This window comes from Puntigrus tetrazona, unplaced genomic scaffold, assembly GCF_018831695.1.
Source record: "Puntigrus tetrazona isolate hp1 unplaced genomic scaffold, ASM1883169v1 S000000001, whole genome shotgun sequence".
Lineage (NCBI taxonomy): Eukaryota > Metazoa > Chordata > Actinopteri > Cypriniformes > Cyprinidae > Puntigrus > Puntigrus tetrazona.
In genome coordinates this window covers 907,545-930,629 of record NW_025047681.1, presented here as the reverse complement: position 1 = coordinate 930,629, position 23,085 = coordinate 907,545, and the positions used below count along the sequence as shown (strand labels likewise).

General features: G+C 38.5%; 1 pseudogene; it reads left to right on the top strand.

Moving 5' to 3' along the window:
- The first annotated feature begins 1,839 nt into the window (after positions 1–1,839).
- The window catches only part of LOC122331456, a 23,178-nt pseudogene continuing 1,932 nt past the window's right edge, over positions 1,840–23,085 (top strand).

Below are 23,085 nucleotides of genomic sequence, written 5' to 3'. Positions count from 1 at the left end.
CAATCTTCGCTCCTACTTCACCTATGGTCATGAGCTTTGGGTCATGACCGAAAGAATGAGATCTCGGATACAAGCGCCGAAATGAGTTTCCTCCGTAGGGTGGCTGGGCGCCTTTGAGAGATAGGGTGAGGAGTTCAGTCACCGAGAGGAGCTCGAGTAGACCCGCTGCTCCTCCACATCGAGAGAGGCCAGCTGAGGTGGCTCGGCATCTGTTCCGGATGCCTTCAGGACGCCCTCCCAAGGGAGGTGTTCGGGCATGTCCCACCGGGAGGAGGCCCCGGGAAGACCTAGGACACGCTGGAGAGACTCATGTCTCTCGGCTGGCCTGGGAGCGCCTCGGTGTTCCCCGGAAGAGCTGGAGGAAGTGTCTGGGGAGAGGGGAGTCTGGGCGCCCCTGCTTAGATTGTTGCCCCACGCATCTGACCGGCCCCGGATAAGCTAGAAGAAGAAGAAGAAGAAGAAGAAGAAGATTTTATGCTTGTGCCAAAATTTTATATATATATATATATGCCTAGATTCCTCATAGACAGTTTCTATGGACCATATTGTAGAGGTTTGATTTGACGTCATTCACTATAGTAACCAATAAATATTCAAAAGATGCCACATCTGTGTGTCTATGTGCCAAAACACCTCTTAAAACTAACCAAAACCAGTCTAACTGTAACATTGAGTATGAAGCATAACCTAATAAACACATAATAATAAATGTTTCATTAATGTCCAATCTGTCTTGTAAGTACACCTATAATTTATAATTGTTTATTAAAAAGTGATTAGGTGGTTTATTTTTCTATTATCTGTTAATGTTCAGGGGACAGGAGGAGAGTTTGTATTTGTAAAGAGTCACTGTTTAATATGGTGCTTAACACTTAATAGTATTCACAGGTTCTCTGCTGAGTTTCGAGTTCTCAGAGTTCCGTCACTGTTGTGACATCATAATGGAGGCAGCACTAAACTGCTCTTCTGACTGATTGTCTTCTGTTGGTGTGTTAGGAGTGAAAGGATCGACAGCTACTTTCGTGACTTTCTGCAGAAATTGACTACAAATACTGAATTCACTTGCAGCGCTCAGTGTCCACAATGGTGCTGTTCAGCAGTGTTTTTAGAAGACTTTTGAGTGTTTTGCTCCTCTCTTGCGCAGAAGGGAAACCCCTTTGAGAGCACAGCAGTGTGCAGCGCAAGAACGGCGTGTAGTGTGTGTACAGAGAAACTTCCTGAGGCTTCATGACGACTGATAAGGCGGTCGAGAACGAGGCCTTCGACTTCACTGCTAAAAATAAGAAGCGCAGGAGGAGATGCCGCCAGGTAACTTACCTGAAAAATGCTGTAAAATGATTTTTCTAGTAAATTTCACAATCAATTACAAAAAACAACAACACACTGAAATGGTATTGTCTTGTATATTGTACTCTGTATTCACATACTTTTTACAGCACGGAGAGAAAAAGAAGCAAAGAAAGGTAAAGAGAAAGATGAAGAAGGAGAAAGAGAGCAAGGCCGAAAAGAAAGAGAGCTTAGCCTTGAAAAAGATAACGGATGGAGGACATGTGCTGCAGAAAAAGAGTCTGCCGCTGAGACAGCTCCACTTCTTGTGGAGGTCAAACCTCTGCAGATTCAGGTCAGGCCTCCAGAGAGATCTTCCTTCTTGAAGACACTAGAAGGAGATCTTCTGGTGCTCCCAATGATCTCTGAAAACCTTCCTCCACCTCCACCCATGTATCCTCAAATGCCAGGTCCTGCACCAGAGGAGGTGTCTCTGCCATGTTCTCTCTTTCTCGTGAGTTCTCCCAAACAGCTGGCGGTCGCCTCCGAGCCCCACTCCGGCATCTGATGAAGATGTCGATCTGCGGTTTTTTCAACTCAAGAGTGTCCTCCCAGCGCCGTGACTCTCGCGCCATCGACATTGAAGATGAGGAGAACGAAGTATGTGGAGTACACAGGAAGACCTATCAGGCCTGTGACTTCCTCAAGTCTGAAAGCCCCGACTTCTGGAGGCTGAAATGAAACCGAGAACGAAGACTGCTTGGTTAGAGAGTGACAGCGAGAGCTGGATCTAGCGCGGTCGTGGTGAAGCGCTGGAGATCCTGGGTGTGAGGAAGAGGACGATAACCCTGATCAAATGGGAGACGCCAAGGCCATGGAAGGGCCTCTGAATGATGCCTCTCAGAAAAGAACAAGCTGTTCTGTGTAAGCTCTCCTGAAGGTCCTGGAAAATAAGTCCCAGCATGATGAAGATCCAGGAAAAGCCAAAAGGCAAAATAAAAGTGGCACCTTTTCTGTTCACCTGGGCAGAATGGAAGGCCAAGAGAAAGGAAGAGAAGAAAATCAGGAAGGAGAAGGAGAGAAGAGAAAATGAGTTGCTCCCTTGAACTCTACACAAACGATCCGGTTGGAGTACTTGTGGAGCAACATGCACAACCACCAACCGCTCCTCTGAATGAAGATCATTGTCCCTTCCCCAAACATCCTCTTCTCTCTTTACCCTGATGCTCAATCCTGTGTACAAATAAAACTAATGATCAAACTAAAAGTTGAAAGATCTGTGCACGCTTCCTGACTTTTTAAAACATAAAAACATGTTTAATGTTTAATAGGAAATCATGTTTGAAGTGATAAAAAATTACATTAAAAACGAGGCAATATAAGCAATCAAAACTAACAAAAAGATCAATAGAATGCAAGAAACCATACCATATGCTATGATGTTTATTTTCTATGATGTATATTTTCCAGTGGCAGCGGCATGCCGTTAAAGTGTTCATAAAGTGTGTGCGTATGAAGGCATTTGAGAAGTCCTTCGGTGGCGCTGTGATACAGGAGACATGTACCGCTCAATAAATCAGGATGAGGAAAGGATCAGCTTGGGGTTTGTCTCTTTTTTCAACATGAGAGGTTTTGAACTCGACCTGCTGTAAGTCTTTTCTGATTGTGCAAGTGGACTTTTTAAGGGAAAATTGTGTCCTATGACTAAATTAATTTGCCAAAATGTTCAGATTTCAGGGGAAAAATAAGATAAAGTGTAAACTAATAATATGAACATGATAATTTTATATGGATTTACAGCAGACGTTTATGAACATTAAGATTTAAGAAGTCTCTTCTGCTCACAAAACCTGCTTTTTATTTGAATTAATTTGAAGTAATTTATTTGAAGTAGAGCAAACATTTCAATCTTATCAATTAAAAAGAACTCTTTTCTATTTGAATATATTCGATTCTTTATTGAATAAAACAATTAGAAAAACAACATTTATTAAGAAAGGTATTCATTTTTGAATTAACCCTTCACTGATAATTCTATATTCTTGAATGTTGTAATGTTACAAAAGCTTTTTTATATCGTTTTTTTTTTTTAAACTGTACTACAATAGCTGTTTTAAATATTATTAATAATAAGAAGAAGAGTTTCATGAACAGCAAATCAAAATCATGTGACACTGAAGACTGGAGTAATGATGATGAAAACTGAGATTTGATCAGAGGAAAAAATACACATTCAAATCATTTCAGCACTTAATATATAAGCAGTTATTTTAAATGGTAAAAATGTTGTAGAATATCACGGCCTCTACTTTGGATCAAATGAATGCAGGCTTCACTATTAATGACAGGGCTGTTTGACCTGATTCTATCAATCCAGGTTCATCTAGAGAGCTTTGGCTTTGTCCTGTAGACCGATTAATAGAAGATATTACATGAATAGGAAAATTAAAGTATCAGAATTCAGGAGGAAAAAACTAATAATGTGATTCCTAGAATGATTATGCATTTAGATTGAATGAATGTAATGAAATAAATGAAAGTGCTAATCTTTTAAAACCTCAGTTCCTGGTTTTGAAATTCAGTTCTTTGCGGTGTTGGTGTGTAAAAGGAGATGTTCAGTCTCATGGCTCCGCTTTTTGGAATGGTCTTCAGTTTATGAAAGATGAATTGAGTTAAGAACGGAAGAGTTGAAAGATGAAGATGAGATGAAGAGAAAACTACTCAAACTCAAATCATCATCATCATCATCATCATCCAGTGGATAGGTCAAGGTGGGAAAAAAAGTTTACATCTCAAATTAATAACATCAACATCATGAGAACATTATTCCATTCCAGCTAAGTGAACTAAACTGTATTTTTGTACATTTTGTATATAGTTTTATCCTACAAAAAAATAACTCTCAATAACACTTTAAACTCTTTTCCTTTCCACACATTGTGTGGCAAACACTTAAATCAAAAATAAATTTCAATTAAACAAAATGAATTACGTATGAATAATTAACAGGTTCCTGAAAGAAAACCTGATTGATCTGGAGCATCAGACACCTCGTGCTCACTTTCACTTAGCAAAGCTAGCACCACAGAACTAGCTGCTCTCTTACCAACTTTACGTCTGTTACACACCTTTAACTGCATTTCCTTCACTACAAATCACATTCTGACTGGCATTTTTTTCATAATACTGCAAACGAAAAAGAGACGAAAGGAAAAAAGATATATACATATATCTTTAACACAAACAAAATCGACTTCTATCGTGGAAAAGTAAAGAATCAAATGAGAAGTATTTCAATCTCCGCAGTAACTCTTCGCTAAGTTCATGCAGCAAAAACATATATTTATATGAACATTCTTCACAGAAATACACATTTTTATAAAAATAAATAAATAAGCCCTCACATGCCGCGTATTCTCATTTTGTTTAATCTACTTTTTTCAGCGCATGCGAAACTCCTGCCCTCTTAAAGGGTGCTGCTACTAATTTCTAGCAAAGTAGTCTTACCCAATGAAAAATGCTAAGGGTTACATGAGCAAAGAGACTTTCTTTAGCTAAAGAAGGTATTTTTAATTAAACTAGTTTGACTTCCGAGAATTTAACTGATTCAAAAGAAAAAAAGTTTGGAAAATTGTTTCAAAAGTTTCATTTATTACCAAAAAGCTACCATAATTTGAACTCAAAATAGTCATCCTCATATATAGCATGCATGTGCGTTTCATCCTTAAAAATCAGGTAAAGAGTTTCTGAAAGAGGCACATCTAAATGACTAATTAACTGATTAACAGCATTGTATTTTCTTTTCCTTGTTTACAGACGCAGAAGTGTTTGTAGGCGGCTGCCCTGCATATGAATTCAGTCTTCTCATGTTACGGTATGAACTCAGACTCAGAAATGTAGGCCATGCTTTAGATGATTCATGCAAGATCTCTCAAGCGCTCTACCCACAGGATCTCTCCGATTCGGTAAAACAACATAAACATCTGCCCCAACAAACACATGCTGCTACATCCAGACAGTCATCATCCTCTGATACAATGCATAAATATAACCGATATTCACTGTTTGTTTTCATATCTGAGTTGAAAGTTCAAAGACGATTCAATGCAAAAAACTAAGTGTAAAAATTATAAGTGTAAAAATGTGTGTGTGTTCCTGCAGTAAATGTCACCTTTATTTTTATACTGTTACTATTATACGCACTCTCAGTATAAACAGTATGCAATAATACCTTAAGTCTACATTTTTAATTCAAATTATTAAATACATGGGACAATAAAGCCCTCTACGCCTCCAATAACACTGTATTCTAACTGCATTCAACGCGACAAAATACAAGTGGAAATGACGAAGTCAATCAAATATCGCAGCCAATCAAAAGCGTCTGTGGCGGGCTTCTGGAAGCGTGCAGCATCATAGTTTTAACATATCTTTGCTTCAAATAGTTTTCAAGATCTGAGGTAAACTATGTTTTCAGTACATTATAAGGTGACTTTCAGATTCGTGATTAGACACGCTTTAACTTTGAATTATTGTCTACTGTCATAGTTTGTATGCTGTTTCTGAATTAGAAAATAAACTCAGATTAACACGGAAAATAAACATTTTATTTAAGGTATGTCGCGGCATTGTGTTGCACGTCGTTAGGATGTAGTATTAACCCTACTTTTCATCTTTTTATTATTTACATACATTTTAGACTTCATACATGATATGAGATTTAAAAATCATAAATACACACACATAAGACAAACACACACACATATGTGTGTGTGTGTAAAATAGCCTCTGCCAGGTGGGCTGGCTGTTTGGCGGGCTGTTTGAACTTAGTGTAAACAGTAAGCTAAAATAAATGTGTTGCACTTTCCACAACAATGCTAAGCAGCACAACTGTTTTGATCATTTTTAATAATAAAAACTGTTTCTAGAACAGCAAACTTGAATAGTCACGTGACATCAGAGGAATAAATTCAGTTTGACATGTATTTAAACAGAAAACTCTTATTTACATTTCAAAAATAATATCCATCCATTCATCCATTCGCTACCGCTTATTCGAGCCGGGTCGCGGGGGCAACAGTCTAAGCAGGGACGCCCAGACTTCCTCTCCTCAGACACTTCCTCCAGCTCTTCGGGGAACACCGAGGCGCCCCAGGCCAGCCGAGAGACATAGTCCTCCAGTGTGTCCTAGGTCTTCCCGGGCCTCCATTGGGAGGCGTCCCGGGAGGCATCCGAACAGATGCCCGAGCCACCTCAGCTGGCCTCTCGATGTGGGAGGAGCAGCGGGTCTACTTGCAGAGCTCTTCCCGGGAGTGACTGAACTCCTCACCCTGTCTCTAAGGGAGCACCCAGCCACCCTGCACGGAGGGAACTACTTTCGGCCGCTTGTATCCGGTTCTCATCCTTTCGGTCATGACCCAAAGCTTGTGACCATAGGTGAGAGTAGAACGGCTGGCGACACGGTTTACCTTCTTCACCATGACAGACCAGTACAGTGAACGATTACTGCAGAAGCTGCACCGATCCTTCTGTCGATCTCGCTCCATCCTCCCTCACTCGTGTCCGATTGAGAACCATGGCCTCAGAGTTAGAGATGCTGATTCTCATCCCAGCAGCTTCTACACTCAGTTGCAAACCTTCCCAACGTACACTGTAGGTCTTGGCTGATGCAGCCAACAGACAACATCATCCGCAAAAAGCAGAGACGATATCCTGTGGTCACCAAACCGACCCCATCCAGCCCCCGATCGCACCTAGAAATCCTGTCAATAAAAATAATGAACAGGACCGGTGACAAAGGGCAGCCCTGCCGAGTCCAACATCCATTAAGTCGGACTTAATGCCGCAATGTGAACCAAGCTCCTGCTCTTGATCATAACTCTATTATTCTGATCAACTCTATCTTGAAAACCTTTATCATGTCAATAAACCAGAGCTAAACCCAAACTCTTCTAGTCTGGAGACATCCAAAATATCCATAATTAATAATAATAATATCCAGAATTAGGTAAATATTATCAAAGAGACCTTTTTGGTGACACAGTACGCTTGATCACACATGGATAACCTACCCAAATTCATCCCTTAGCGGTGGGGAAGAAACCTCATAAAATGGTTCCTCATAGCGTTTTGCCTGTGAAACCTGTGTTGACCACATCGCCAAACAGGCCGGAAGGCAAGATGGGGCAACAAGGAGGAAAGTGCGATCTTTGTCCTTGATGCCTGTGAGCTTAAGCCACAAGTGCCACTCTGTGGAATCCATGGCAGCCATCCCGAACAACTAATAGCATGGGCCATCTGCTTGGTTGCATGGAGAGAGAGATCTCTGGCTTGGCATAGTTCTAAAATGCCTCTTCGACGATGGACCCGCCAGTGCTCAAGTCCTTCAGCAGGTCAGCCTGGTATGCCTGCAGAACCACCATGGTGTGCAGTGGCAGCACCAGCCTGACCCACTGCCTGAAATGCCTTACCCACCAGAGAGGATGTTAGTATCTGCAGTCTGTAGGTCTGTAGGATTTTCCAGGCACAATGAAGTCCCGAGGGGAAGAGAGAGCCTGTGAGAGTCTCCCTCAATCTGGGACAATATCATGTAGACTTGTGACTTCGAACCAACTATGGACAAATAGATCAATGCCAGTGGCACAAAGTGACAAATAAGGCTTTACTCTATGAACAAGTCACCTTGTCATGGAGATTACTAAATAAGGGGAGAGACTCGTCACCGAGCCCCTTCTCGGGCCACCTGACAGATATCTGTCAGCCAACTTTGAGTGCTTGGGGGGGTCTTTTGCTCCCAAATAGGATAGTAGAGTGATAGTAATGCATAATGACAAGAATAAACACTTAATTTTATATTATGCAGAGATGGTCTCTGTAATCAAATCGATGATAATGACTAGAAATTAAGTAGTCCCCAACTAAGTAAGTGTGTATGCGCATATAAAGTTGTGGTGATCTGTCCATGGGGCTCATCTAAGTGTTCTGGTCTCAGATGAACATCATCATATCTGGTGCTGGATCCACCATGTGATCTGGATACGAACTGAGAAACTGAGAGACAACAGTCTGCTGTAAATCTTATCACCCGGTAAGCAGGAACACTGAAAAAACAAACTTTGAGGTATAGTAAAATATACTTGATTTACTGGTCACAATTTTTACATTACAATATTACAAATTCATTGAGAATTAGAATTTCTAAGTAAAATTTTAAATAAATACACAATTAATTCATGTATAGAATGAACTGAGTGGGAACAGTAAATTTTATTATATATTTTCATATAATTTAATTGTTTTAAAGTCATTGCACACAAAGTTAAAAATATCATAATTTAATCTTATTTCTTAGCACTTTCACATCCGCAAGGTGACTAACCGGAAAGAAGGAGAAGTGATCCAGTGCGGGTTGGGATTGTTACATTAGGATGCAAAATTAGTGTGTAAGGCGTTATTGCCTTTGTAGTAATTTATGACAAATGTATAGGTCCATGACAATTTTTGCGCAAAGTCCGATTGACTTTGTTGTATTACTCTAGTAGTCCCGCTTCTACTGCAGTCCATGAAGCACTTCCTCATACAGAAGTTCAGATTAAACCAAAGAAATGTGTGCTAGTGAATTTGCTTAAAACTCTGATCTGAAATTTCCATTAGGGAAAGGTTCAGACTGAGTAAATTTGGCTACCCTCCTCATTTAAGTGAGATTAGTGTTACACGTACTTCATCACTTTCAAAGCATTACATAACATGTAAAATCGTAAGGATACTTAAAAATTATACCTTCTATAGTTTATACGTTAATCTTTGTGGATTGTGTACAAACGTTTCTTTCTGGAGATAAAATTACTAAACTGAGAAATAAAAAGACCAAAGATTTGCTAAACAATGTTAAAAATATTGGTGAGTATATCATTACAGATATTATTAGTACTGTGTAGAATAAATATCAAGAAATTCTAGTACATAATTTTACTCATAATACATGTAAAGTTTAGAATCTACGTGAACTGGAGATTTTTTGTACTCTATCATCAAATATTGCAATAGGTAGATCTCAGTTTTTTTTTCAGTCCAGAAAGTGTCTGAAAAGCTCTTGATACTTGACTTATTGTGTTTAAATGAATGTATTTAATTGTTACCCTAGACGTTGGTGGATTGTTTATGCAAGCATCATATCAGAATAAAACCTGCTTGTATTTCAGCTTCTGTTTAATAATTAGTTCTCACATTTTTTTCTATCTTTAATATAATGTATTTTCTTTACTAACTCTGTTGTTTTACTATAACTAATTGTGTTTGTTCATTTGCAGGTTGACTGCACTTCGAAATCTCCCAGATGCATGGTATTCAACCCTCTGGTGTCATCATGATAAACAATACACTTCTATATGTCTTGGCCATGCAAGTATTGCAAAATTTGAGACATCAAAACGTTTTAAAGCATTACAGATTGAAACATTGAATGCTGAAACTGCACTATTCGGAGAGGATTGTTACTTTATTGAAATAGTAAAAAAATGTTACATCCATGGATTATATCCATGATTGTTTAAAACTCACCCCATGTTTTTGTATTCCTCTTTGGGGTTAAAACACTTTCTGATCTTGGACAAATTTAGTTGTTTTCAGAACTCCAATCCCTAGGGAAATGGTTGTCGTGCAAAAAGGTTTTTTGTTTTATGTAACTTTAAAACTCAGACATTTGTGTGAGTCATTGTTTAATGTTGAACAAAATAAAATGTTAATTGTCTGCCGTGTGTGTTTATTTAAATGAAGACAAAATTACTATATTTTTTTAGAAATATTTAATTAGATATATTTAATAAATTAATTGAAATATTAAATAAAACTTACCTTATATCAGTAAACAAAATCTACTTAATATTTGAAGGATAGCTGTGGGGTTTATATTAAAATAGAATATATAGACTTTATCTAAATGCTTAGAATAAATATAGTTCCTACATTAAAAGTATTAAGTAATATTTACTTTAATATTTTAACATATTTTATGTCATAGTAATACATAGATTTTTACTTGATTCTGGTAAATGTGTTTTATTTAAAATTATAGCAGTAAATTTTACTTTAAACGTGTTAGTGCAAATTGTTACGCAGGATTTTATTAAGTAAATTTTATACATGTTATTTTTTCAGTGAAGGATCGGAGCGTGACACAGTGTCTGGAGCATCGTGACTTTCTAGTTCACACACCTTTTTTAATGTTGGTTTTTTGTTATTCATTAGTGCTGAAGTGAATAATACCTCCTTGTAATTTGCCAAGATGTCAGTTGCTACTCTGGTTCTCCGGCAAACATTTGACTATGGAGGCTGGTGTCTCTATTTATTAAGTACATTTTCTCAATACAAAAATCAAACTGATAATCGTATTGATAGCTCAGTTGCATTGAATAGCCTTCGCAGCGAAAAAACCCCAAAGGTCGATCTGAATGGGCTTTTGACTGTAGTCAATTAATTCTATTAAATTATAAGTATAATTTGTGCACATGTTCAATGCAGACATGGTTATCTGGAGCCCTTTATAATGTAGCATCTGATTATGCGGCTTACAAATGTGCATGTTTATTTACAAGAGACGGTATAATTCCTCAATTTTACATTTATTTCTTTAGCTTTATTCAACGTCTATTCAAAGGATTTACAAAAAGAACAATAGTAGCTAATCATCCCACCAGAAGAGCAGCAATCTTCTCAGCTCATAAAAGACAATAAGCTCACTGCTCCGAGTGTGACTTGTGACCTTTCTGATCTCATCAGCTCCTCTCTCTTGCACTTCTCCTCCTATCAACTTCCAGCTATATCAGTGACAGACTGGTCTTGTTGTTGCTTTTTTCAAGTGCCCCATGTGCTCTGTGTGTGCCCTGCTGGATTGTCTCATTATGTCTCAGGCATATCTGCAATGCACTTCCTGGGCGCTCTTATAAGTTCTTGCCGGTGCTTGTCAAATCATCCAGTCTCTGCTCTATGTATGCGCAGTGGTTCCTGTTTGCCTGTCTCCCTCTCCACAGTGGATCATTAAAGACTGTCAATAAAGTATATATTCCTCGTCGTGGTGCGCTCTCTACACAAACTACACCATGACACAGAAACAGTTATATGAATGACAGACTGCAACGGTTTGAGTTAAAAATCTTGTTTGTGGTCTACTGGAAGAAACAAAGCCATTTACATCTTGGATGCCCTGGAAGTAAGTACAGATAAACGTCACATTTTCATTTATTGGTGTGAACTACCCTTTAAGTGCAGTTAATTTCGTGCAAGTGATATAGACAGCAGGCGCTAATAAGGAAGTTTCTTTACTCGTTAATGAGTAACAGATCACAAGTTAATGTTAAGCTCTAGCTTATAAGTACATTATGACAACACTGAGCCCGTAGAAGGAGGATGCTGTAGAAGAGCAAGACAATCAAAGCAAGTATTTTTAAAAGATGGTGAAGTGTAAACAAACTGCCCTTCAAAAGCCTCTTGCCCTGGCCTTCTTGAAAAGCTCTGGCCGCTTTTGTTGGTAGAAATCCATGTGTGTTTCTGGTGTGCCATGATCTTTACATGCAGCTACTGTCCTCGGAGCTGGTTTTATCTTCCTCTCAGGAGAGGGAGGCAAATGATACTGAAGACCAGTTCACACCTGTCAATGGACTCCAGCTAAGCTGGAGAGGCAATTAAAGCTGAGGAATTTCCCTACTATGTCTGAGAGAGTTTTCTGCTACGGCTTATGCAGAAGCTGCACTTTCTACGCTTCTCTGATAAATCAGCAGGCTTGAAACGGAAATAAACATATTAACTACAAGAAGCTTTTTAAAAGACATTTTAGAGTTAGACAGACATGCTAAAAATTATATTAAACAGGAAACCATTTCTGAAAAACCTCTGTGCTAGAAACAATGGATTCTTGTATGTCAAAATGCAATTTTAGACACTATAAATTACAATGCTTCTGAAATTACTTCTTCAACCATAACATATCCGATGAACAATGGCATGTTTTTTGGGCACAAGTGTCGGTGGTGTGAAGCTAAACCGAATAGCTCAGCACTGGACAGTGCCAAAGCCGTCTCGCTTTTTTTTATTTCCTAGATGAGGAGATGACGTAGCGTGAAACTCAGACTGGCTTTGATGGCTTTACAGAGTTCTTTTTCCTAAACTGGCATTTGGCGACTTCAGACAACGGTAAGTCAGAAATAATTGTTGCTATTACGACTCATACTTGAACACAGATGCCAATCAATCCACTGGGTGTGTAAAAGTACTTCATATGACGTGATCCCAGAACTGGGTAAACCACCAAAAGTCTTTGTGAGATAACGAACCCAAACACTACGTATGCTTGATTTCTCATGTCTAGTCATAATTTGGCTGGAATTACTTCAGCAGTGTCCTTCAACACAACTCCTTCACAAAATAAGTAGATATTGTATGTTCATTAAGTATACTTTCTAAGTAAGGTTCAAGTATATTGTAACTATTCTTTATGTAGTATGTATAATTGTACATGTACTATTTCCAGTATTAATTCAGTAGTAGTTTTTGTAAGTGTAAATTTTTGAGCAAAAACAGTACATTTATGTATACAGTAACTGAAATGTAAGTAAATAGTGCTTTCTGTTGAATTTCCCAGGTCAGTGTTCTTACTTTTTACATCAGTAATGAGACAGAAAGGAGTTCGAGACCAATTCAGACTCTGTGATCCCCTGTTCTCCATTACGATTTTCTGGCCATCACCATCTCCATTCTGTCTTGGTATGGAGGTATCACAAGGTACATAAACAGCCTGTTCAAGCAAAGCCGAGCCAAATTAATCAAATAAGCTCTCATCTATCGTGTCTCTCTTTCGACAGGTTGGATTGTGTCACAGACAAAGGTGTGGATGGCTGGTTTTGGTGTTGTCTCTGCTGGTATGGCATTGCCTTGGCCAGCTTTGGACTGCTCTCTTTTCGCGGGATGCCGCTTGCTTTATCTCTGTGGGCCTCAGCCCCTTTTGATTCTCTCGGTAAACTTCATTCATTTAATCACCTAGCAGAAGTCTCTCGGCTGATGTTCAGCAGTTTCTGCTTTCTTTCAGGTGTTGGTGTTGATGACATGTTCATTATGATTTCCCGCTGGCAGAAAGACCTAGTTGATAAAAACGCTGGAGTTCCGCTTTTTACAGGAAACGTGATAAGGAGGCCGCTGAACCGTCCATCACGATCACCACGCTTGACGGGATCGTGCTGGCTTTCTTACACCGACTGCTGACGCCCCTTCCGCTCGGTGCAGTCTCTGTACGTACACCAGCACAGCTCTTCTTCTGCTACATCTTCAACATCAATTTTCTTCTCGGCGAGCGTCTCTCGCACTGGAATGGAAGGAGAGAGAAAGGCAAATAAGACACTGTGGCTGACCTGCATGAAACTCCCAGAAACCAGTGGTCATAGCAGCGGTTGTTGCGCTGGGAGGCGCACACTTATAAAATTACACGCAAGGAATATGCCATGCCAGTGGATTCCTTTCTTTAAAACTATTACAGCCCCTTTCTAACAAAAACGTGGGTTAAGATGCTGCGTGTCTGATTTACGCTGGGTATACGGCAGTCAGCATCTATGGATGCTTCCAAATGCAGGAAGGTCTAGATTTGAAAACCTAGCAGCAGAGATGGTTCATATGTGGGGTGATTACTATGACAAAGAAGATGAATTCTTCCTCTGATTTTGGTCCTAATGTCATGTTAGTAATAAAGAAATCCATACTCTTTCAGTACTGGAGCCCAGCTGTTCGTGGAAAGTCTCTTTAATGCGGTGTTTGGAAAATTTTCAAAATCTGACAATGGCAGATCCAGGCATTCCGTCATTTCTGGCTTCATGCATACATGCTGTCTGGGACGACCGCCGGTTTTGATTTAGGACGATGAAAACCAATCTCAAAGAAAAAATTAGGTCTCATTTCTTTATTCAGTCTGGTTTTAGCCAAGATGTTAATTTCCCACTCAACAACCAACATTCACGTGATCACGCCGCGGTTCGCTCAAACCGCGAACATCAGCACAGCTATCGCATGAGAAAACTTGCTGGAATGCATTTAGAGAAACTGGCGGAAAATGCAGGAGTTGCAAATACCTGTCGATCTGATTGTGTACCACCGTGATTCATTCATTTCTCACCAATATGCTGGCCATCATCAGTAATACGGTCCAAAATGTGGTGGCATAAGCTAGACGCGCTATGTTATCTGTTTCGCCTCCTGGGTTGATCCCGAACCTCTGCTGCTCTCTCTGCGACGCTTTGCCATCGTGATCGGTCACGTGTGGGTGCTGCTGGTTTCATGGTGCATTGCGGGGATGCCGCTTAGACTCTTGTGTCTATGATTAATCTTGTTATCTGTATCGGCTTTTCTGTGGACTTTTCTGCTCACATATCCTATGCTTTTTGTGTCGAGTGAAAATCCTCAGCAAACCAGAAAGCCACGGATGCTATGCGCACAAATCCGGGCTATCCGGATTGTTCAGGTGCAGTGTCCACTATAAAGTGTGTGGTGGTGCTCTTTGTTGCCAAAAGCTACATCTTCTTGGTGACCTTCTTCAAAATTATGTTCTTGGGTCATTCTTTTTGGGGCCATCCATGGCATTGTGTGTTCTTAGCCTGTGTTCCTGACCTTCTCGATACTTGTAAGAGTCGCAAAATATAAACAAAATTTCCTAGAGAACAGTGACAGTAAGTGGAAGTTAAATAAGCCAAAGAGTCCCATCACAGGCAAATATGGTGATGAACGTAGATGGCGGTTGATCCAGACTGTTTCTGGAAATTATCGATCACACAGTTATTATTAATTAAGAAGGTAATTTCTTAAATACACTATTCTGCTCTGGTTTCCCTCACAATCTACATGTAAATTTGAGACTTAAGTGTGTGTGTGTGTGTGTGTTTTCAGCCTTTGGTGGACTGGCCATCCATCCGTTTTTCAGCCTATAGACACTAGGGCACTAGAACTAGGGGCAACCCACATGGGGACAATGGTATTACTTTACTTTTCTTTTTGGGCTTGTATACATTGTATATTACATGTTTTGTGTTTATTCTACTTAAATCAAGATTTGTTTTTTTTTCATTACATTCATCAATATGATTTTCAAATCTGATTATTTAATGTGCGCATTTTTTGCATTTTAACAGCTTTGTATTTATAATCCAGTTACATATGAGTACATTTGATAAAAGCACATTATTGTGTTTTTATTCTTTACTCTTTTTTGTTCTTATTACTCTCAGTGAGTGATGTATGACAGAATAAACAGCTCTGCTGCTCTGATGACATTATGATAGACGTGAGCAAAGACTGTTTCCCAAGGTGTCTTCAGGACTAATTTCTTTAAAAAAATAAAAATACGCGACATGAATGAATATGTCTAGCAAAATCAAATGAATACACCAATACATTTTTTCTAACAAACTCAGAGAAGTGTAATAATGGGAGTAATAATTGGCCAGGATTTAATAATAAAACATAGAATATTTAAAATATTTATCTCCCTGTTCATGTCTCCCCAAAATGCATAAATCAAGCATTACTTGTTAGTTCTGGCAGGTCAGGTGACTCAAGTTTGCATCAGCTGATTGCATCGCAACTATAGAAACACAACATCTTATCGCTGCATTCTTTATATAATCGATCTTTCCAGTATTAATCAGCAGCTTTTCCACTTGCTCAGGATCAAATAAGGGTTCGATTTCTGATAAATTCCATCTCAATGCATTCAATCATGAATGTTTTGTGACAGAGGTTTGAGTTCCTACCAGATTCAAGTTCATGAACTTAACATAGACTGTTTGCCTGATGTCCTGCATCAACAACATCTTTACACAAGATCTGCTTTCTTTGCTGGGAGAAGCAAGATATTAAGGAAGCGTGTAAGGCATCCACGTAACATCTTAACCCTTACGCTTTCATATTCATTTCTGGATATTCATTTCTTGCATAAAGCTGTTGCTTTTTAGGCTTGCTGTGTTCCCAGCCAGCACTTTACATCGAGGGTTTAAATACGAGTTGAAATAAGGTCTGTTGTTGTTTCAACATTGAAACATCGCGATGATACGTTGCCGCTTAATGCTGAACGGAAAATCAGCTATAAATGTTCAATTAAGATCATTATTGTTTATTTATTAATTGGCATTTTGCTATATTTTTATCATGACACCTAATCTAGAAAGTATTTAGCAAATATTTAGTTGGATCTTCAATACTTCATCCCTTTCTCCTCAACACTCATCTGCTATATCGACAGCTTTATGAAGATGAATCCAATATTTCATACAGCAGTCTCCTGGAACAGGTCATGTGTCGGTAAAATCAGCTAGAAGCACAGAAGAAGATATGATTACTCCATTTTCCATATCAAGGCGGACTCAAGGACAATTAAAAAAACTTTAAACATTAATTGACAGGCTAAAGGAGCAGAAGTCTGAGCTGTTCCAACTGAAAGACATCATACATCAGTGCCTTTGTTTTGTCTCGAGATGCACACAAGTAATGTTTTTTTGAAAGTACGTTCATAAAAAGTGTTTAGATGTTCTAATTGAACTATGGCCTCAGTCAAAGCCCTGTCTGTGAAACCGAGCTTTTTGTATCATTGCAGGTAAAACTTTTATTATATAATGCATGTTTATTGAATAAAACAAGTGAGAGTCATTAAAAAGAGTTTATGACTGACATCTATCTAACTTGATCAAGAACATTATAGTATAATAAAATAGATGGTGGGAAGGCAGATGTCACATTTTACAGTACATTAAGAGTTGAAGCATGCTGAGATATTATGATTGGGTTTATTCCTTTTCCTCATTCCACTGAAACATTAACAGTATGTTCACATTCTTCCATAAACAGAACTGTCTGTGTTTTGATGCATGTAACGAGAATAAAACTTCTTTTCCAGTCTATTCAACTGTTTCTCTTTAGCGCTCTCATAGATCGTGTCCATGATGGTATAACATTCTGCAGATGATGGTAGTTAATTCTGTATCCACTGACTTCAAGTTTCAAGTTCTAAAACATTTTTTTGTTCCACTCATCACTCTTGTTGCTCCTATATTAAGATTTATCAATGATTTGCAAGCTTTATGTTCATATAATGTGTGATGTCATTAATGGGGAAAATAATTGTTTACTATTTACTTATTCTCTTAATCCTAAAAATGTGTCAATAAGGGACAGTATGACCTTTAGTCTGATATTAGTATACTATTAATATATGTTCAACACTCTTACAGTGGTAATTGAATTCCAATTGAAATGCCAGCAATGCCATGTTATGTGTTTAAAAATTCAATAAAATAGTGAATTTTGTAATTGTGGTGTGAAAAACTACATAGTGAAAATAGTGTGCATATTTAAAGTGTGCTATAGTGGAGCTACTATTTCATGTTTTCTGAATGCAAAGTATATTATAGCTTTCTTTAGTGCTTAATGCATTTTAGTTGTGCAAAGCAGTTCTTAATGCAACTAAAAGTAGTTGTTCAATTTATTAGACTTCTGTTTACCAATCTTATAGTGTGCCACAAACATAACTGGTTATAATCAAGTACATAATAAATTGTACCTAAGTATAGTATTTTTCACTAGGTAGTGATGCCATGTTGACACAGAAGAGAAGTGGTCCAAGAACTGAGCCCTGAGGCACCCTGCAATACCTTAGATGTTTGCTGACATTTGACCCTCATCCTCCAAGGTACCTTGAAGGACCTATCTAGAGGTAAGAGTCAAACCACTGGAGTGCGGTTCCAACACGGTTGACAGAGGATCCGGTGGTTAGCTTTATCAAAAGCAGTGGACATATCCATCAAGATAAAGATTTGGAAATTGTTTTTGCCAATCTTAGACTGAGAGCAAGGCAGTTGAATATCCACTTCTGAATCCAGACTGTCCTAGAATTCCAGACTTTTCATGTAAAGCTCCAAGACACATTGCACAATTTTAGTAACTGATCTAAAAAACTTGGGTAGTGACATAGCCACAATTGTTTCATGATGCTCAATCTTGCATCTGGGATGTCTGGAAAATCATGCGACGAAGTCTCAGGCTTTAGTTCTTTTTCATCCATCCAAGCATATAATTCATTCATGTCTCATTTGTGTTGGAAACTGTGATATTTGCAAATTAAAAACTCTTGTTAAACATGATTTATATGAGATATTTTATGCAAGCATTGTGTATGTACATGTATTAACATACCAACGCTTTAAAAAGACTTTATTTATTTACTGTATATATGTAACTACATCTGTATTTAATTTCTGCATTTCACATTTATAAATAAACATCTTACTAGTCTTAGTTTCATTTACTTCTTTATGGTGTAAAAAATTTTACAATACAAAAATAACTTTTTATTTGAACATTTTATGTCTTAACTGCAATCGTAAAGGTTCAGTATGAAGTTTTGATGTTTGCATGCGGCGAGAGAGTGATTGCCAGTCAAATTGCTGGTGGGAATATTTAAGGGTGTTTTTGCAACTAAGGGCAATATTGACTCTTGATTGTTATGGATCTGCCAGGCTCTTTCCACCAGCCAACCACCATCCAGCACCCCCGTCAGCCAACCACAGCGCTCCCAGTCACCTGAGTTCTAATCAGTCACGCGATGCACCTCATATGATCACCTCGTCAACACCAGCACAACAAAAGCACATGCCACAGCTCCCTCAGTGTCCGGTCTCATTGCTACACAAAGTGACCACCACTAAAGCTCTATTGAGTCAAAGCTTAATGAATACTTCTACTTTTGAAACTTACCTCTTGTCTTCTCCTCCAGTTCCAGTGTGTCGCCTGTCTCTCCTACCATGTATCAGAGCCAAGTTCCCGCCAAAACAGAGAATCAAGTCAAGCCTCAGCTATTATCAATCAAAACTTTGCAACGGATTCACTACACTACCTGCCATCGATCTCTGTCCTCATCTGTGTCAATAAACATCATTATCATTTCACTCACCTGTGTTTTCATCCATTTCAACTTTTTGACTTTTAGTAAAAAATCAACCCCTGTGAATTTTGTATAAAGTATAAATATGTTTAAAAATAAAACTTGCTTGTCTGTAAAACTTGGGGGTAGTGTTAGAATTAAAACGTGTTTATGCCACACTCGCCCGCATACACGTGGAAATGTTTTTACAGACCATTTCCTTTCCTATTGGTAGGTAGCCAAATGCATATAAAGGAATGAAAAGAAACTTCTTTATATATCTAAGAACAGAATGAGCATTCCTTAAACATACTTATATATAAAAAAAAAAAAAAAAAAAAAAAAACAGGATCTTATTTCATAATTCATAATTCCCAGATTTTATAAAATAATTCACCCTTTGGCTGTAAGCTTTACCAAAAAGCATTGTAAGGTAAAGTTTGATCTTAATATTGCGGTCTGTTTCCCAAAAGCATTGTAACTTAAATAGCACTTGTAAATCACTCAGAGATCTACGAGTGCCTACGGAGTAATCGTGAAATACCAGTAATAAGTGTATCATTAAGGAGAGAGTAATGAGGTACAACCATAAATTTATTTAACTTCAATGTGACTTTCATTTTGTTTTTGGCATATTTTGATTCTTTTTTATTCATTTATTCCATTTAGAAATAATAATAAATAAAGAAATAAAACAAATAATGACATTACTGGAGCTACAAATAAATTATATAATAACAAAGCACACTGTTGTATATGAACACTTTAAGGATAGTGCAAATGTTGTACTACAAACCGGGTGGAGTTCGGACTCCTCTTAAACTGATGTATCGCAATGAGTCCTTAACACTCAACCGCATCAACAGGGTTTTTCTTTGTTAGAGAAAGAGAGGAGTAGAGGTCTCCGTCCATGCATAGACTACTGCATTTTAAACGAGCATAACAGTGGCAGTATAGATACCCTTTACTCCTTGTGCCAGCCATCCTCGAACAACTACGGAACACTAAGTTACTTCATTCGATCTCACGTCTATAACTTGATCAGTGAAAAACAGCTTTCTCCCACTCTACTGGACACTACAAGTATTTAGTTGTCATTCAGGCTTCCAATAGTCTTTCTTGTGTTACAAGCATTCCCCTCAATGAAATCTTCCTCCTGACATTCTTGAATCTACATCTCATTGTTACTGCTATTTGACTTACACCCTTATATACTCACCAGACTTCTCTTCCCATCGTAAAACACATCAGAGCAGTCCTCCAATGTCGCTTATACAAAACCAATTATACGGCACAAATTGAAGAAGTATAGAAGTTTCCATCAGACCCAAGTCTCCTTTCTGTGCTACATTATTTGTTTCAGGGGTGACCGTGGATGATTAAAAGGTCTAGTGCTAAGGTCCACTGGCCTCAACCCCTAGATACTGAAGGAGATGCAGCCAATCGGGATTTCCCCAATTTCTACCGGTGATTTATTTGGTACAGCACCACGGCGGCTCCTCACTTTCTTTAAACACTCAAAGTCAATGCCCAGGACATGCTGGACTTGGACCACGCTGACCACCAACTTCCACCAGGACCACCCAGACTAGGCCTGCTCCCCAACCACGGGGAAAACCTTGCAGCGTAAGAATTGTTCTTCAGCTTCAGGTGCCACTCACAGGGAGGGGCTCTGGTCATTAACCACGCCTCTGTGGCTCTCTCCAACAGCCACCATAGCAGAACCCTCCTCCGGAGTACTAACCATCCAGAACTACACCCATCATGCCTTCTGGCCCCTTGCCTGTATACCTTGACCTTGATCATAGCTACCTGCCTCGACCCCTCGCTTGACTCTCTGTTCACGATTCTGTCTTTTGTCTCTGATTTCCATGTCTCTGTTGTTGATCTCCTGCTTGTCTGACTATTCTCCTTAAACAGAATAATTTTGATGCTGCCTGGCAGAAGGCATTTATAGTGAGTAATGCACTCTTGCAGGTCGTCTCTTTGCCTTTCTCTTTGCCTCCTCTACTCTCAGGGAACTGGAGAACTCATCGTAGTGCAGCCTTTATTTCTCTCTGCAAGACTACTGGAAGTCTGGAATTTTATATACTATCCTAAAATTGCTCACAGAAACCATATTATTAAAGATTTTCAGGCTGTGATAATATTCACATATCACACACTGCCTGTGATCTATTCTCCACTAATCTGCAGGCCTCCAAAGGCCTCCAACTTGAAGAAAACTGAATCCTTTTGATTTTAGAAATGTAATTAATTAGTTCTTCCCTTGTAATGTATTCTTTTATACCCCCGCTTTCACACAGACAAGGCTCTAATCCAGACTAAAATGTGTATGTCTGAGCTGTTTTCAACTGAAGGAAACTTGCACTGACTGATCTTAAAATATATCAGTACCTTTGTTCCATCTACCATCTTCCATCTTAGACCAGCTCAGTGTTTTTAGAAAATACTTAAATGTCCTAATTGAACTATATTTAATCTCTGGCCTCTCTCTAAAATACATAGGGCTTATTTCTTTAAAAGTATTTAAGTAACAATTTATATGTGAAAAACTTCTGTGCTGTATAGTATTTCAATGAGATTTATGCTTTGGAGTGGTTTAACAAACATCAAAACATTTCAATTTAAATGTTTTTTTTATCATTCAACTTTTGTGGCTTGTTCTCAAGATCTGCAAAGACAATGCACAATGTAGATGAGTATTAACTACATATGAAATTAATTATATTAATAATATTTATTATATTAGAAACATATCATCATTAAACAAAAATGTTACTCCTGACCTTATCTGGCAAAAGATAACTTTGGCACTGAAATGGAGGGCCTTGCAAATCTCCCTTCCAGTGCAAGTCTCCTCTCTCCAAAACCAGCTTGGATTGGGAAATGGTAGGTGTCTGCCAATAGGAATGGAATCTGATTGGTCTTTCGAGCATGATGGACCTGGTTCAGGTTGACGCAAATCCCCTACTCCTCCATGGAGGTTGTTGTTCGGGGGTGCAGTTGTTCCAAGGATTGACAGTGCCTGCCGGAAATTATGGTTTTGTAGCTTCACCTCCTCTAAAATATTAATTTCCTTTATCAAAAATGTCTTTGTTTAGTTTTTTTGTTTCAGCCTATTTTGCTAGTGACTCCACCTTTGTAATCATTAGCTGCATAATTCACCCCTTGCCGCTGTGTGGAAATGCCAGCAAATGGCATAACACACATAGGGCTATCTGACGGAGAGACGCAAACTGAGTTTAGAAGCAGAGTCCTGCATGGGTCCTGGGTTTTGGTAAACGCAGCACCAACAGAACAACCTGATCTAATATTTAAATAGCAGCACTCATTTAATTCTGTACCAGACCAGAAACTGTTTGACAGACTCCTAAGACGCAAATTAGCCATGGCCACAGGAGCACACAGAGAGAAAGCAAAACAAACACAAAACAGTGCAGGGTGTGACAATTGTAGAAAGCATTGGAGATTAAACATGCTTAATAAAACCATTAAAATATATTATTACTTATATCTTCTGCACTCAGAGCTTTCATGAACAAAAGAAAATGAATAGATTTTCAAACAGGCTAATGTAAATGTGCCTACTAATGAACAAATAATAGGCCAATAACAACAACAACTAAATTGCTCAAGTATCAATCTCCATGGCACTGTAATAGAATTTAGCATTAAGCTCATTTCTGTTTTTATTTTTGTAAAGTAATAGCACACCAAATAAAACAGAAAATTTTACTGGGCTGGAAACAAGTCAAACAAGAGGTACAGTCTTTTGCCTTTAGGGGCGCTGATAGTCAATTGGCACATTTATCAACGCAATTGTTCATACGACAGATTGATAACATTAGATTGATCGGTTTCATGAATCACAC